At 41.2% G+C, this 14,827-nt stretch overlaps 1 protein-coding gene across 4 annotated transcripts in view; it reads left to right on the top strand.

The window, feature by feature from the left end:
* Window positions 1–14,827, top strand: part of BRINP1 (BMP/retinoic acid inducible neural specific 1) — a 168,639-nt gene that overhangs the window by 114,067 nt on the left and 39,745 nt on the right. The window lies entirely within an intron of this gene.

The raw sequence follows: 14,827 nt of genomic DNA, 5'->3' as shown, positions 1-14,827 counted from the left end.
ATGTTGTCTGAATTTCCTACATTATGGTGTTTGATTTTCAATGTATTTTGGCAGATGTTACTTGAATTCCAAGAATGATAGGGCAATTTATGAAATTTTTAGTTCTATGTAATCTTCTTTTCCCTTATTTGTTAATAATTTGTGGTTTTCTGTATATCCATATGCACACACATGTGTTTGTGCTTGTGTGTGTGCTTTTGGCCAAGTTGACAAATGAGAAGACTCAGTGCTGTCTGGAGTGTAGAGAGACATGCTCTTACACATTGCTAGTGCAAATGTAACAACTAGAAGGATTCCTTTGTTGCTCTATATAAATATTTGTGTTTGTTTAATGTCTGTTATATGTCAGGTCCATGCTAGGTGCTCCATGTGTGCTCATGACCTTAGCATAATATACCCTTTAAAATAGTAATTTTACCCTTATTAATTCGTCATAAAGTAGAGAGGAGATTGTAGGGGAAAATTAACAAGGCTTTAAGTACAGATAGTGCTGTTTTAAAAAGCATAATTTATAATAACTGAAAAACAGTATAAAAATCTCAGTTTTCTGCCCTGGCTGGTGTAGCTCAGTGGATGGAGTGTGGGCTGCGAACCAAAGCATCGCAGGTTCGATTCCCAGCCAGGGCACATGCCTGGGTTGCAGGCCATGGCCCCCAGCAACTGCACATTGATGTTTCTTTCTTTCTCCCTCTCTCCCTCCCTTCCCTCTCTAAAAATAAATAAATATATCTTTAGAAAAAAATCTCGCCCTGGCTGGCATAGCTCAGTGGATTGAGCGCGGACTGGGAACCAAAGTGTCCCAGGTTCGATTCCCAGCCAGGGCACATGCCTGAGTTGCAGGCCATGGCCCCCAGCAACTGTACATTGATGTTTCTCTCTCTCTCTCTCTCTCTCTCTCTCTCTCTCTCTCCCTCTCTCCCCCCTCCCCTTCCCTCTCTAAAAATAAATAAATAAATCTTTAGAAAAAAATCTCAGTTTTCCATATGAAGAAGCTAAGTGAATTAATGTAGTATCCATACAACATAACATTAAGCAGGTACTAAAACATTGTTTATAAAGAATTTCCAAGTATATGTGACAATGATTTGATATAATGTTAATTTAAAAATGGATAGTTTCTGATTGAATGTATGGCATGGCGGTATAAAATAATAAAAGAACATACTACTACAAGGAAATATGCTGAGAGGTTAAAAGAGGTTACCTCTGGGTGGTTAGGTTGTAGATGATTTACTTGGGGCTTGCGGTGCCTTTCCTAACTTTTCTGATCATGTGTTAACTTTATAGTTAGAAGAAATCGCATGCTTTAACTTTGAGCAGACTAAAAATGTGACCTTCTAGAAAGGTATATGATAAAAGGTGATTGTGAATGTCAGTGGGAGGAAAGTTGGGTTGAGATTGGCAGGTAGAGCTAAGCAGAGCCTAATATGACTTTTATATTCTGCTTCCTTGGCAACGGCTTGATTCATGCTCCTGTTATAGAAGATGGTTGGAAAATGGTTCGGGGAGAGCTTGGAAGTGTCACTGGGGAACAATGAATGAATGTCCTCAGGGAAATTCAGGCCAAGAAAGTGGTTTAGTGTTAAAACAAAACATACCCTCAGATACAGGAGGAATAACCCTACCTCTTTAGCAGAGAAAAGAGTAGACAGATGAGCTCGGTAATGCCTCATAGGAAAGTCAGAACTGCCTTGGGTGTGCCAGTGATCCTAGACTGTTCCTATGATACCCACAGTGACCTCAAGGTGCCAGCAGGCTTTGAATCTGGGAAGTTCGGCTCAGTCTGCACTGATCACCCTGTGGTGCTGGGAGAGGAGGAGAGATCTGCGAGTTATAATTGGAATATATTTAGGGCGGATTCACAGGGTGTTACTAGGAAGTTATTAAGATCATGGGGACATTTAGAGAGGCTGATTTACCATGAAACTAATGAAGCTTGAGGTTCAGGGTTCCCTCACCTTTTACGTCCTCAGACTTTCTCATTCTAAATATGCACCTTCATATCTGATCTTGAATTGCTGTTTTCATGAAGGAACTGAAGTATAAGTCTCAGTCCCCCAAAACTCGGGTCTGCCATGGGTTACATTATAGAAATATATTAGTCAGAAAAAAAGGAGGCAAGAGCTTTGTCTTATTCTAGATCAGTCAGAGCACACCTGCTGGAGGGTTGGATTCAGGTCTGTGCATCATACCTCAGGAGGGACATTAAGAAACCACAGTGTGCCTGAAGGAGAGTGTCTTGTGATAAATAGCTGAGGACGGTTGACTTGGAGCGAGAGGACTTGACTGCAGATACCAAAAGGATTGTCTTGCAGAAAAGATAGTCCGATTCATTAATATGGATTAAACGGGCTAAACCTGATCTACCTAGAGGAAACGACAAGGACCCCAGCTTTTAAGTGAGATAAAATAGATCTCAGTTGAAACTCAGCATACAATAGATTTTCTAAGGCACATTCATGCCAAACCTAGAATGGCCAACTGAAGTATATAGTGACTCTCTGAGTTATAAATAGATGACATTCGGTCAGAAGGTTATAAAGATTATTTCATCATCATTCCATTGGGTGGGGTGATTGAAGTTAGTGGTCCTTAAGACCTTCTCCACACTAGTGTTTCTGGTGTTTTACAAAGATTTTTCTTGACACTGGCTGTGCGCCAAACCCAGTGTTATACCGTGGGCATATGAACACAGATCAGTTTGTTTCACCTCACTATATATGGGGGGGGGCAAGAACAGTTTACAGTTGTGAGTACATGAAACACAGAGTTTATTCTTGTGTTATTATTTATTAATTATTATAGTATTTCCCATATGAACAACTGTAAACCTACTTTTGCTACCCGGTGCATGTTTTTTAAGGGACCATATTAGCATCGAGCTTGGTACAAGGATTCAGGAGTAGACAGGACTCGGTTTCTACCCCAAGGGAACACACAGTCTAACAGAGAAGACGGACTTAAACAATAAGAGGCATAGCGCATTGTAATGGAGAAAAATATGAGGGTTTTGTAATACCAGTTAGCACGGGGAGTTAATTTACTAGGGAATCAGGGAAGATTTCTTGCTAAAAATGATGCATAGGATGAGACCCAAAGGATGAAGATGAGGGCAGGGTCATGGATATGGAGGCAGACAGAAGTGTCTTCATGAGGGGGCGTCTGAAGAACTGCAAAAGTCTTTAAGAGGCTAGAGCTGAGACATCAGTGGTGAGAAAGACAAAGTAATCCTTCACATCCTGGAAGGCCACTGCAGCACGTTAATGAGTTGAACATTAATTTGACAATAATGGGCACCGTGGAAGGGTTTTCAAAAAGGAAGCAGCCTGAAGAGATTGATCTTTTGGAAGACCATGCTAGCTTTGGTGTGTGGCCAATTCATTAGAGAAGGATAGGTTACAGACTGGTGACCAGTTAGAGTCGCCAGTGCTTAGGATGAGATGTCACAAATTTAGACATGGAGGGAGCAGTGTGGGTGAGAAGAATAGGCCAATTTTAGAGTTATTATACTTAGAAGGCATCATGACCAGGATTTAGTAAAGAGATCATGAAGAATTTAGATAATTGAGTGAATAGAGTGTGGAAATGAGATAGAGAGGACGGACAGGAAGATACATACGATTCAAGATAATACATAATAGAGATAATGAAAGTAATGCATACTATTATGGAGGTCCAGAAGAGGGAGTAATTCATTCTGTCTGCCTAGGTAGAGGAATCATGGGGAAAAAATGATATCTCAGGGAGAATAATCTTCTGGTGCTGGAAGGTAAAAGAAGAAAGCTTCCTAAATACAAGACAGAAGAGTATCTCCTGACTTTGCAGTATTCTGGTATTTATTCAGCAGAACACAAAAAGCACTAAGTATAAGAGAAACATTGATACATTGAACTACATTGAAATTAAAAATTTCTGCTCATCAGAAGCTGCTACTCATAGGATGAAAATGCAAGCTACCGAGTAGAAGGAAATATCTGTGATATATGTATCCGACAGAGGACTCTTTGCAAAACATATAAATAACTCCTAAAACCAATAAGAAAAAGACAGACAATCCAGTAAGTCAAGAGACTGGGTAAAAGATATGAACAGGCACTTCACAAAGAAGAATATCAACATGGCAAATAAACATTTGGAAAGGTAATTAACTTTTCTAGTCCTCAGAAAATGGAAACTAGAACCACAATTCAATATCATAACACCTCAATCAGTCTGGCTCAAATGAAAAACACTCACAATATCAAGGAGTGGCAATGCGTAGCCATGGGACCTTAACACCCACAGCAAGGGGCAGAGGGAATAAGTGAGCCCAACTGTTTTGGAAAACTCTTTTGCCGTATTTACTGAAAACTCAGTATGCCCTCATCGTCCGACCTAGCAACTACAGCTCTGCCAGGAATACACCCAGCAGAAATGTTACCCATGTCCACCAAAAAACATGGATGGTCATAGCAACTTTATTCAAAATTTCCAAATGGAAGTAGGCCCACATGCCCATCAACAAGAATAGATAAATAGTCGTACATGCACATAATGGGCCACAACACAAAAATGAGGAAAGAATAAATACCCTTTCATGGAACAATACGGAAGAATCTCATGGAGAGAACATCGAGTGAAAGAGCCGTCACAGATGAGTGCACACCGAATGACTCCATTTCCCTACAGCTCAAAACTAGTAAAAACGATTGCATCGTTTTAGAGCCCATGAGGACGGGGAGGACCAGAGATGTTTCGGGAAGCAGTGGCGATGTTCTGCTGCTCGATGTGGGTGGCAGCACAGGGGTGTGCCTACTTTGTGGAAACACATAGAGCCGCACACACATGTTGTGTATGCATATGTTTCTGTGTATGTAATATGCAGCTAGCAAAAAATGTATTTAATAGTGTCCTCCATCTTGACTTCCCCTGGAAATAAAAAAACATGAATGCAGCAGGGACATCAAAAAGCAGCAGGTGGTCCAGCCCAGTGGGAGGGCAGTCTGCGTGCACTGAGGCTAGGTGATAGATACTGTTTATTCAGCTCTTCTTTATGAGACAGGGGCTGTGCTAATTTATTGTTATTATATTTCTATTTATTTTAACTTAGACTTGTGTGTATTATATAGTTGTGTTTATTACAGTCTTAATCCTCACAGCATCGCTACGAAAATGGCATAAATAACATCCCCGTTTTGTAGGTGAGGAAGCGTGGCAAAGAGGGGGCGACTTCAGAGCTTCTCCTGAATAGTGTTGCTCTCGGTTCGTTTCCCAGTTCCTATGAGCAAGGCTGGGAGGGGAGGGTCTGCAGAGGTTCATTTCGGCAGATAGAGATGATAATGAATGACACTGCAATGACATTTACCTTGTGGTATTTCATCCAAGTTTCACAAAACAGGGCAAAGGTAAAGAGAAATAAATAGGAAAGGGAAGGAAGAGGATTAGAGGAGACTAAAATGAGGGGGAAAAGAATCATAGAAATGATCAGAGGCTACTAGTAGTCAAAGAAGCAACAGCTTCTAGTAGTAATAATGCTAGCAGCATAATGATAACTTCTTATTTTTATACTTTTCTCTCCAAGAAGCCCATTGAGCATTTGACTGACATTGTCATGTAATTTAATCAAGTATCCATCTGGTGAAGTGTACAGAGAGCAGAGCTCTGCCTCAGTCAGTAGCTCACTGATGTGGAAAGGGATGCAGAAAGAATATTTTGCTGAAACCTAGGGATGATCCAGAAATTTTTTCATTCATACATTCACATATTTATTTAGCAATATTTGTTGAACATAAACTCTATATCAGATATTGATTTAAGAGCTGGCTATATAGCAATGAATGAGCTAAGCCTCAATGATTTGGGGGCTTATATTTAGTATGTGGGGGGAGCAGACAATAAACAAGTAAACAAGTAAATATATTTTCTTCACAGTCAGAGACAGTGAGGGAACAGGTCATGCAGGAATTTGTAGACCATGGAAAATACCTTAGATATTGCTCAGGTTTAAATGAGAAGCCACTGCAAATGTAGACGGTGGAGTAACTTGACCTGGCTTATATTTTAAGTGAATCACAATGCCTGTTGACTGGAAGACTATAGAGGGAAAGAACACATACAAGGAACCTCATTAGGCAGCTTTGGTGTTTATCAAGGTGAGGAGAAATGGTGGCTTGGACCATGATAGTGGCAGTGGGGGTTGTGAGAAGTGATTGAATTATGGCTATATTTTAAATAGTGCTGACATCATTATTCAGAAGTGCATTGAGAAACTTGTGAGTATAAGAGAAAAGAGTGTGATCCCCAAATTTTGCCTGAGTCGATTCAATGATAAGATTGCCTTGCTGATATGGTGAAGACCGTGGGAGGGATAAGTTTTGATGGGACATGAGGAGTAGGGTTTTTACCTAGGTTTGAGAAGTCTACTATTTATACAAGTGTATATGTTGAACGTGCATTTGGAAAGTCAGAGGAGAGAAGCCAAGATATAAATTAGCATAGAGATGATATTTAATGATGTGAGATTGGATAGATTACCTTAGAGAAAGTGTAGTTAGAAAAGAGAAGGAATCCAGTTATTGAGCCATAGAGAGTTTAATATTGAAGGGTTGGGATAATGGGATGATAATGAGGAACAAGAAACGAAAGCTAAGAAGTGGCCAAGGAGGTGGGAAGAGATCCAAGAGGGTATAGTATCTTGGAAGCCAAGTAAAAAATGTTTTTCCAAACAGAGATCCTGGTCAACTGTGAGAAATGCTACTGATAGGAGAGTTAAGATAAGGCCTGAGAACTAAGCAGTGGATTTAGCAACATGGGGTTTTTGGTGATCTTAACAAAAATGTTTTGAGGAAATTATAGAAATGAAAGCCTGAATTGAATGTGGTCTAGAGGAAATTAAAACAGAGGACGAGTGAAGGCAGGTGGTACAGCCAACCACAGAGCAGTATTGCAGTGAAAGACACAGTAGCAGAAAGTAACATGGAGTAGGGAACTTTTTCTTCTTTTTAAATATGGAAGCAACAAAACTTCTATGCTGATGGAAATGATTATTCAGAGAGGGAAAAGTTGATTCCGCAAGAAAGAGGGATGACTTTAAGCTCCAAGTTGAGCAGACAAGAGTAAATAGGGGCTTGTGTATTAATGTAATTATTTGCCCTAAATAAGAGAGCCAGCCAGTTTATCTATAGTGAAGGGAGGATGGAAGGACATAGGGGTTCAGAGGTGGCTACAGGTCAGAGATGTGGTAATGGGGGCATTTTCTTGAACTTTCCTTCTGATTACTTTTCATAGATTTAAGTTGCATCTCTGAAATTAGAATGTTTCTTATAACTAATGACATGTCATAGTTTAATTGGAAGGCTGTTTTTATCATAGTGTACATAAAACAATTATATGTCTCACAGTGAATGACATCTTAGATTCAATGGCATATGATATTGTTCTTAATGAAAATAAAAGGAGTGAGGTCACTAGCCAATTCTCAGCTTCTCAAAGAGAAAGTTGAACAGGAAGAAGGTAAATATCTTTAAAAGATGGGAAGTTAGGCAGTGAGGGGATACGGGATAAAAGGCTGGTAACATGAGGAGGCATCATCTACTTCCTGCACCTCCAGACAGGGCCACCTGAGGCTGGTGTGTTTTAAGAGCCTCCTTCTAATTATTCATGTCCAAATGGTCCATTTCACCTATTTCACTTGCTGATCTCAAATTATTTCTCCTCTTCCTCCTCCTCCTTCTTCCTTCTTTCCTCCTCCTCATTGTAATCCTTCTCTTTTCCCCCACTCTGTCTGTGCTTGAAACCTCAGCTCCTTTGAGACTAGATTCTATCTCCTATCACTCATGCATCCAGAATCCCTTCATACCTTAACTGACCTCGGTCCTCTCTTTTATCAAGTTCAGTTCATCTTCCAGTGCCCAACACTAACGTCAGCCCACATCAGGGATCCTTCCTTCTGCACCCTCTCCTTGGTCATTCCTCCCTTCCATGAACCACACAATCTTTGCCAAGCCAGCCTCTTTGATTCTCATGCCTCCTACTCTCCATCCCCATCACAAACACAAGGGTGGTCTTCTTAAAATCAAATCCAATACTGTCACATTCCTGCTTAAAACCCTTCACTTCCTCTGTAGAGATTTTGGTATAAAATTTAGACTTCTTAACTTGGCACCAGGCAACATAATCAAACCCTTGCCTAACTTCTTGTCTTTGTCTTATTCTGCAATCCAATACACACTCATATCTTCACTCTAGATCTATGGAATTTCTTACGTTTCACTATAGGCATCTTTTTAAATTATTATTTTGTATTACTTTATACCTTTTCGCACCATCTCTTAAATTTCTGGACTTCCATTTTTTCTATGAAAGCTTCTCTTACCTTCTCTGCCCACATTATTAGGCACCCCACCCACCTTCTTCTCTAGAACTCGTCTCTCTCTCTCTCTCTCTCTCTCTCTCTCTCTCTCTCTCTCACACACACACACACACACACACACACACACACAATCATTCTATTACCTGTATGACTCTCCCAATGAAGTGTGAATTCCTTGATGGTAGGGACCCTCTCTATCTCTAGAAAAACAGGTAGAACCTGGTACATAAACAATGCTCAGAGTATTATTTATTAAATGTACTTATGAATGAATGAATGAATAATTATATGAATGAATTGCCAAGAACATAGTGAGCTCTGCTTTCTTGGAACTTTTACATTTCTCATTCCATATTACACTGGATCCAGTTCAGCCTAACAACCATTTCCTGAGGACCTACTGTGTGCTAACCACTATGCTACCTTGCAGGAATAACAATCTTTAAAGTACATGGGCCTCTTCTACAGAATTGGCTGTTATATCTTCCAGGCAGGGCCATGTTCCTTAATCCTCCAAATACCACCTCTTCTGAAAAACCCCTTTAAGACTTATTTTATGGTATGATTTTTTTTACTCATCTTACAACACATTCATTTGTGTTTTGGTTTTATTTCTTCTCTTGAAGAGAGGGTTGTACCTTGCCAACTTTCCATTTCATCATATTCAGCACGGTGCCATGGACATAGGAACTCAATACACCATCTTCTCTAGAATTGAATTTTTGTGCATGATTGCTGAATTGAATTTTTTTGCATGATTGGTGCTAAAGTATCGCTAGAAGGAGGAAGACTAGGAGGAGGAGGAGGAGAGGAGGAGAAAGGAGGAAGGAAGAAAAGGATGGAAGGCAGGAAAAAGGATGGAGGAGAGAAAGAGAGGGAGGGGAGAGAGGGGGAGGAGTAAGAGGAGTAAGAGGAGGAGGCCCAGGGAGAGAAGTGGCACCAACAATCTCTCTCCTCAGTAGCTAGACACCACAGATGGAGTGAAGACGATTATCTTCAACATCATCTTGCAATGAGAGATAGAAAGGAACAGAGAGTGCAGAACTGTTCAGAAAGAACACTTTTTGAGCTGCTGCTTCTTCTTAGACATATCCACTAGCCAATGTGTCCCTCCCAACTAATGAAGAGATAGGGTGTATCTTCCCCATTATATAGATGATGAAAGTTAGGCTCAGAAAGGTAAAATCTCTTTCCAAAGGTCCTCCAGCTTTCAGTTCTTAGTCACCTGGGCTCCTAAGGCTACTTCTCTTCTCTGGAGGAGCTCTGAATCAGTAGAACACATTCTAGATGCAGGTAGAATGGTAATACGGCCCTGCCTGGCTGTAATAGTAGAGGAAGAGGGGACAGGCCATGATCAAATCTCCTTTTCATAAGTCCCTGCCTCTCCTACACCCCTGTCACTGCATGTGGCCTTTTGATCCCAGAGTAGACCACTGAGTGACTGTGGCCAGTGCACCTTGGGATGCGTCCTCCTTAGAATTAGCCCAGGGTTGCAGTCAGTGGTTTATGATAAAAGTCCTTCCTGCCTCATTAGCAGAGGCCTGGGAAGCACTGATGGGAATCCTCATTTCTGCCTTCCCATGATTCCATCTGTTGGATAAAAGAGCAGCACCTCCGTGCCAATGGGGTTGCTGGCTTCCACCCAGCTGCAGGCAGCCAAATATTGGTTTTCCTTTATGAGCCAAGGAGTACTCTGTTCTCTGTGTCATCAGAAGGAAAAGCAGAGTTCCCCTTGAAGAATGGATTGAAATGTCAATTAAAGACTCAACCAGAAAACAAACAGAATGGGGAGGTTCAGGAGAGAACATTGCTAAGAGTTTGGACTGGTTACTTAAGTCTTTCAGCTTCTTTGGGGCTTGTGATCTGCAAAACGGGAATACAAACACCTCTGCCTTGGAGCCGTTATTTTTCATTTAATAGGAAAACATGTAGAAAGCCTCTGACCTAAAAACCCAAGGGTGCTGATAAAAAATAATAATCATAGCTACAATTTACTGGATAATTCTCACATGCCAAGTATGGACCTCATTTTTTAATGTTGGTGCCTCATGTACATCTCAACACAGATCCATTTTCCAGATTTCACAATTGAGGCTCCCAGAACTTAACTATCTTGTAGGCAGCAGAGCAAGAATTTGAACCCAGATCCACTCAACACTGGTGCTCTTAGACTGTACACTATATTGTTGATCAACCTGGAGCATATAAATCATAATCATGGTTTTTATTAGAGAAAGCGGTGTAGGTTCTGCTAGTTACTTCAGAAAGTCTGAAATTTTCCTAAAATTATGTGCCAACTAGTGTATGTGGCTAGGTATTCCATTTCCATAGTTATTCTCATCTTCTCCAAAGGATCCAGAACCAGAATAGATCAAATACCTTTATAAGAGACCATTAGTGAGGCCTTGTGATATTCTGGGTATGCAGGGCTATAGAAAGCGCTGCCTCTAACTTGGAGAAATCTGGAATCAATTGCTGACTCAAGACTTAGACTTGTACACCGTGGTGGAAATTCTGATGGGGCATAGGCTGATATTGAGAGAAGGGATCTCAGAGGACTTACCTCTTGGTGTGTGGTCATTTGGGGCCATACCTTTAATAAAGTCTTGGCTGAGTACTTGGCAGAGAGCTCCTGTGTGGTCAATGGTCAGCGTGGTGATATGATCTCCTTTAATAACTATGTCCCATTCAGTTCCTCACTGAGCTCATTGATTGTGCAGAAGCCAGGCACCAAGATGGTGAACACTGAAATAAATCACTTGTGGAAGTTAATTCATTCACTCTGATAGATATGGTGCCAGTGTATTTTTTAAGACTGTTAAGTCAATCCTTATTCCCCACTTCCCCAAATCATCTCAGTCAGACAGAAGCTCTCCTCTGGCACTGTGAACGGCAGTGTCGATGTGCCTTTGTCATATTCTCAATGCATTCCACCTTGTCTTATGTGCACAATTGTATATATTTGCTACTAAATTGTAATTAAGAGACCTGAGAGAAGAAACCATATCCTTTTTTATTTGTTCATTATCTACTTATTCTTAGTTCTGTGTTTCGTTCTTAGTAGGTACTCGACAAATAGATACTGATTTAAATTTATTTGAACTGTCAAATCAATTTGTTTTGAATCTTTTAGTTTTTATTGTGGTAAAATATACATAACATAAAGCTTATTTAACTACTGTAAAATGCACAGTTCAGTGGCGTTAAGTGTATTCACACTGTTGTGCAACTATCATCACTATTTAATTCCAGACCTTTATTGCCACCCCAAACGGAAATTCTACGTCCATTAAGCAATCATTCCCCATTCCTCCCTCTATTCAGCCCCTGGCAAGTACTAATCTGCTTTCTCTCTCTATGGATTTGCTTATTCTGGGTATTTCCTATAAATGAAATAATACAATATGTGTTTTTATTGTGTCTGGCTTCTTTAACAAAATGTTTTCAAGGTTCACCCATGTTGCAACATAAATCAGTACTTCGTTTTTTCCATGGCTGACTTAAATTTCACTTTATGGTTGTGCCACATTTTGGTTACCAGTCGTGGGTTGGTGGACGCTGAGGTGGCTTCCACCTTTGTGACTATTTTGAATATTGCTCTTATGATCATCTGTGTGCACGGTTTTGTTTGAATACCTGCCTACAAATCTTTTGGGTATAGACCTTAAGAGTGAAATTGCTGAAGAATATGATAATTCAATTTTTTAGAAAAACACATTTGGCACAGCAACAACCTTATTCTGTGGTAGATTACATGCCAGCATTGTTGGCTTCCTCTCAGGGGACTGCCAGGGCGTTGTTGTGTGACTGGTGGTGCTGTCCTGCGGGAGATGCGCACTTCTCGTCTAGTTGACATTGGACTTGGCCGTAGGATTTGCTTTGGCCAATGGAATGTGAAAGGACAAGATGTGTGCCTCATATTAGCAGACACTTCAGGCGACATTGCCTTGGCTTCTGCTCTTTTCTCCCTTGTTTTCCGAATGGCATATACCTGAGGAAGGCTGCTCCTTCAGCCTAGCTCCTAAGAGAAGAAGACTTCTGGGGAAGAGTCAAAGCCCAGCCACCATGAAACATGAGCAGTAAACAAACTTTTGTGGCCATAAGCCACCCAGATTCTGAGGTTGTTTATTTCCCCACAGTAACTCAAAAAAGCTTGATGCTCCTGAAGCACTGGATTAAATGGCATGAACCACACTCAGTCACTTACTGCAGGCTTTCTCAGTGCCTTAACTGTGCCAGTGTGGACTATGAGTCTCAAGAGGTGGATTAAACACACAGAGTTTCCTGACTGTATTTGATTCTGGGTACATTTGCAGATTTATGGTTCTGTGGCATTCAACTTGGCTAATGCCTGACGGTACATGCCATTTGGGTTCATTCTTATCCCCTTGACTCATGAGGTCAGAAATCCTGTCTTATTCATTTTCCATATCTGTAGCATCTGGGACAACACTCGACTTAATAAAATGGTGAGGGAAGGGACTTTCCAAATAATTGCCGAATTGAGCAGTTTTATTTTTGCACACCTACTAGGATCTAGCACTGTGCTTGGTATCTTGGAAAGAATGCAGAGAAATATTTTTAAAAATAGCTGTATTCCCCAAGAATCATGATGTATAGCTATGGATGCAAAACAAATGTGTGCTGAAATTAGCGGTCAGGTCCTTTTGTGTCATCTGAGCACCTGTCTCTGTCACTGCGGAGCTAAAGGGAACATAGTGTCAGGTTTCCAGCTGTGATGTTGGGAAAGAGAGCGGGTCCTGCTCATGAACGGGGGGATGGCTCTAGAGAAACGTGAGGCATGCTGGGCACAGAGCAGGGAACCAGTGCTCTCTGCAGTGTGATCTGTGTACCTTCATCTTCCTTCAGACACATTTACTGGTGCCCGAGGTGGCCGGGAAATGGAGATGAATGAGGCATTGCCTTTTCCATTCCAGGAGCTCACACACCAGGAGGAACATGAACATAGACACACATAGCACAATGTGAGCAGTGTTCTGGTAGAATCTGTGATATGTGCAGGGTGCTTTGGGATGCCAACGGCGGGGGGTGGGGGAATGCCTGAGATTGCCAAAGGCCCCCAGGGAAAGCACAGAAAGCAGATGAGGAAATGATATTAGTTGAACAATGGTCATGTACTAGGACTCTAACATGTGTTATATAATTGATTTTGTTTTCCAATTCATGAGGTATAATTTACATCCAAAACAATTTACCCTTTTGAGGTGAACGGGTTCTGTGATTTGACAAACATATTCAATCATGAAATCAGGATACGCCACAATCAAAATATAAAATTGTTCATTTAATTTTGACACCAGCTCTACAACAGAAGCTTTAATGAGCAAACTGAGAATCGGAGCAGTTAAGCCTCTTGGACTTAACTTCCCAAGGTCGTGCAGTTAATAATGGCTGGGTCTAAATTGGAAGAGGAGGGAACTTGGCCCATGGGGACAGAGCCAGTGGTGTGGCGGGGTATAGCAAAGCGAGGGAGCCAGGTTAGGGAAGAACTTGGAGACGTCTGCTGACCTGGTATCAGGCCACACAGAGTCTTCTGGGTGTCCAGTTTGGATTTTATCATGCACTCTACGAAGAAACTTTTGCTTAAATGGAGTCAACCTCTTCTTGAAGCTTGATGGTATCCTTCATGTGTAAGTTTTATGAAATTTAATTGTAAAAGTATGTTCACCTCTTTATCCTTGGTGATTTCATAGTTTAGGCCATTTTCTCTTTTTTTAAAGTTAAAATTGCCATTTAGAAGTTCCCTGCCCCTCATCCCTTTGTCAGTATAAACCCTGCTCCATTGTTATGTGTTATCTCATGGTGGGTCTTCCTCGCTGAAAGGTGAGTTCCGGGAGCGCAAGGATTTTGTTTCTAGTTTCCGCTCTTTTCTCCTGAGCCCAGAAGAGTGCCTGACACATGATCACTAATTGATCCTTGCTTAATAAATGAATGAATGGTGGTACAGAGTAGACGCTTAGAAAATCAAAGTGGAAAGAATCTTAATGAGCCATCAGTTCAGGGGCTGGCAAACTTTTTTCAGAAAAGAGCCAGATGGCCTTAGGATTCGTGGGCCTCCCTCAGTTGCTGTTGCAAGTACTCATCCCTTTCGTTGTAGCATGAAAGCAGCTATAGGCCATAGTTAGATCTCTGTGGCTGTGCTCCAGTGCAATTAATTTATAAAAACCGGTGGTGGGATAAGTTGGCGCCTAGGTCATAGTTTTCCCACTCCTGTGTCTGCCAGTGTAGACCAGGTTATGCTGTGCTGACAAAGAGTCCCTGAATCTCAGTGGTTGGCAAAGGGAAATTCTCCTTTTATTGATGCTACAGCATGGTCACAGTCCATGGTGATTCCGCTTGTCTGCTGGCCTCAACATGGAACATTGCTGTTCTCCTGGGGATGGGGAAAGACAAACTGATGAACCCACTTGTCGGTCCTTCTTGCTTCATTTTGGAAGTTGCATACATCACTTCTAC

This window comes from Phyllostomus hastatus, unplaced genomic scaffold (assembly GCF_019186645.2).
Source record: "Phyllostomus hastatus isolate PE091 unplaced genomic scaffold, TTU_PhHast_1.1 phas_contig_34, whole genome shotgun sequence".
Lineage (NCBI taxonomy): Eukaryota > Metazoa > Chordata > Mammalia > Chiroptera > Phyllostomidae > Phyllostomus > Phyllostomus hastatus.
The sequence above is the reverse complement of the archived record's forward strand: the minus strand, read 5'-3'. Positions and strand labels throughout refer to the sequence as shown.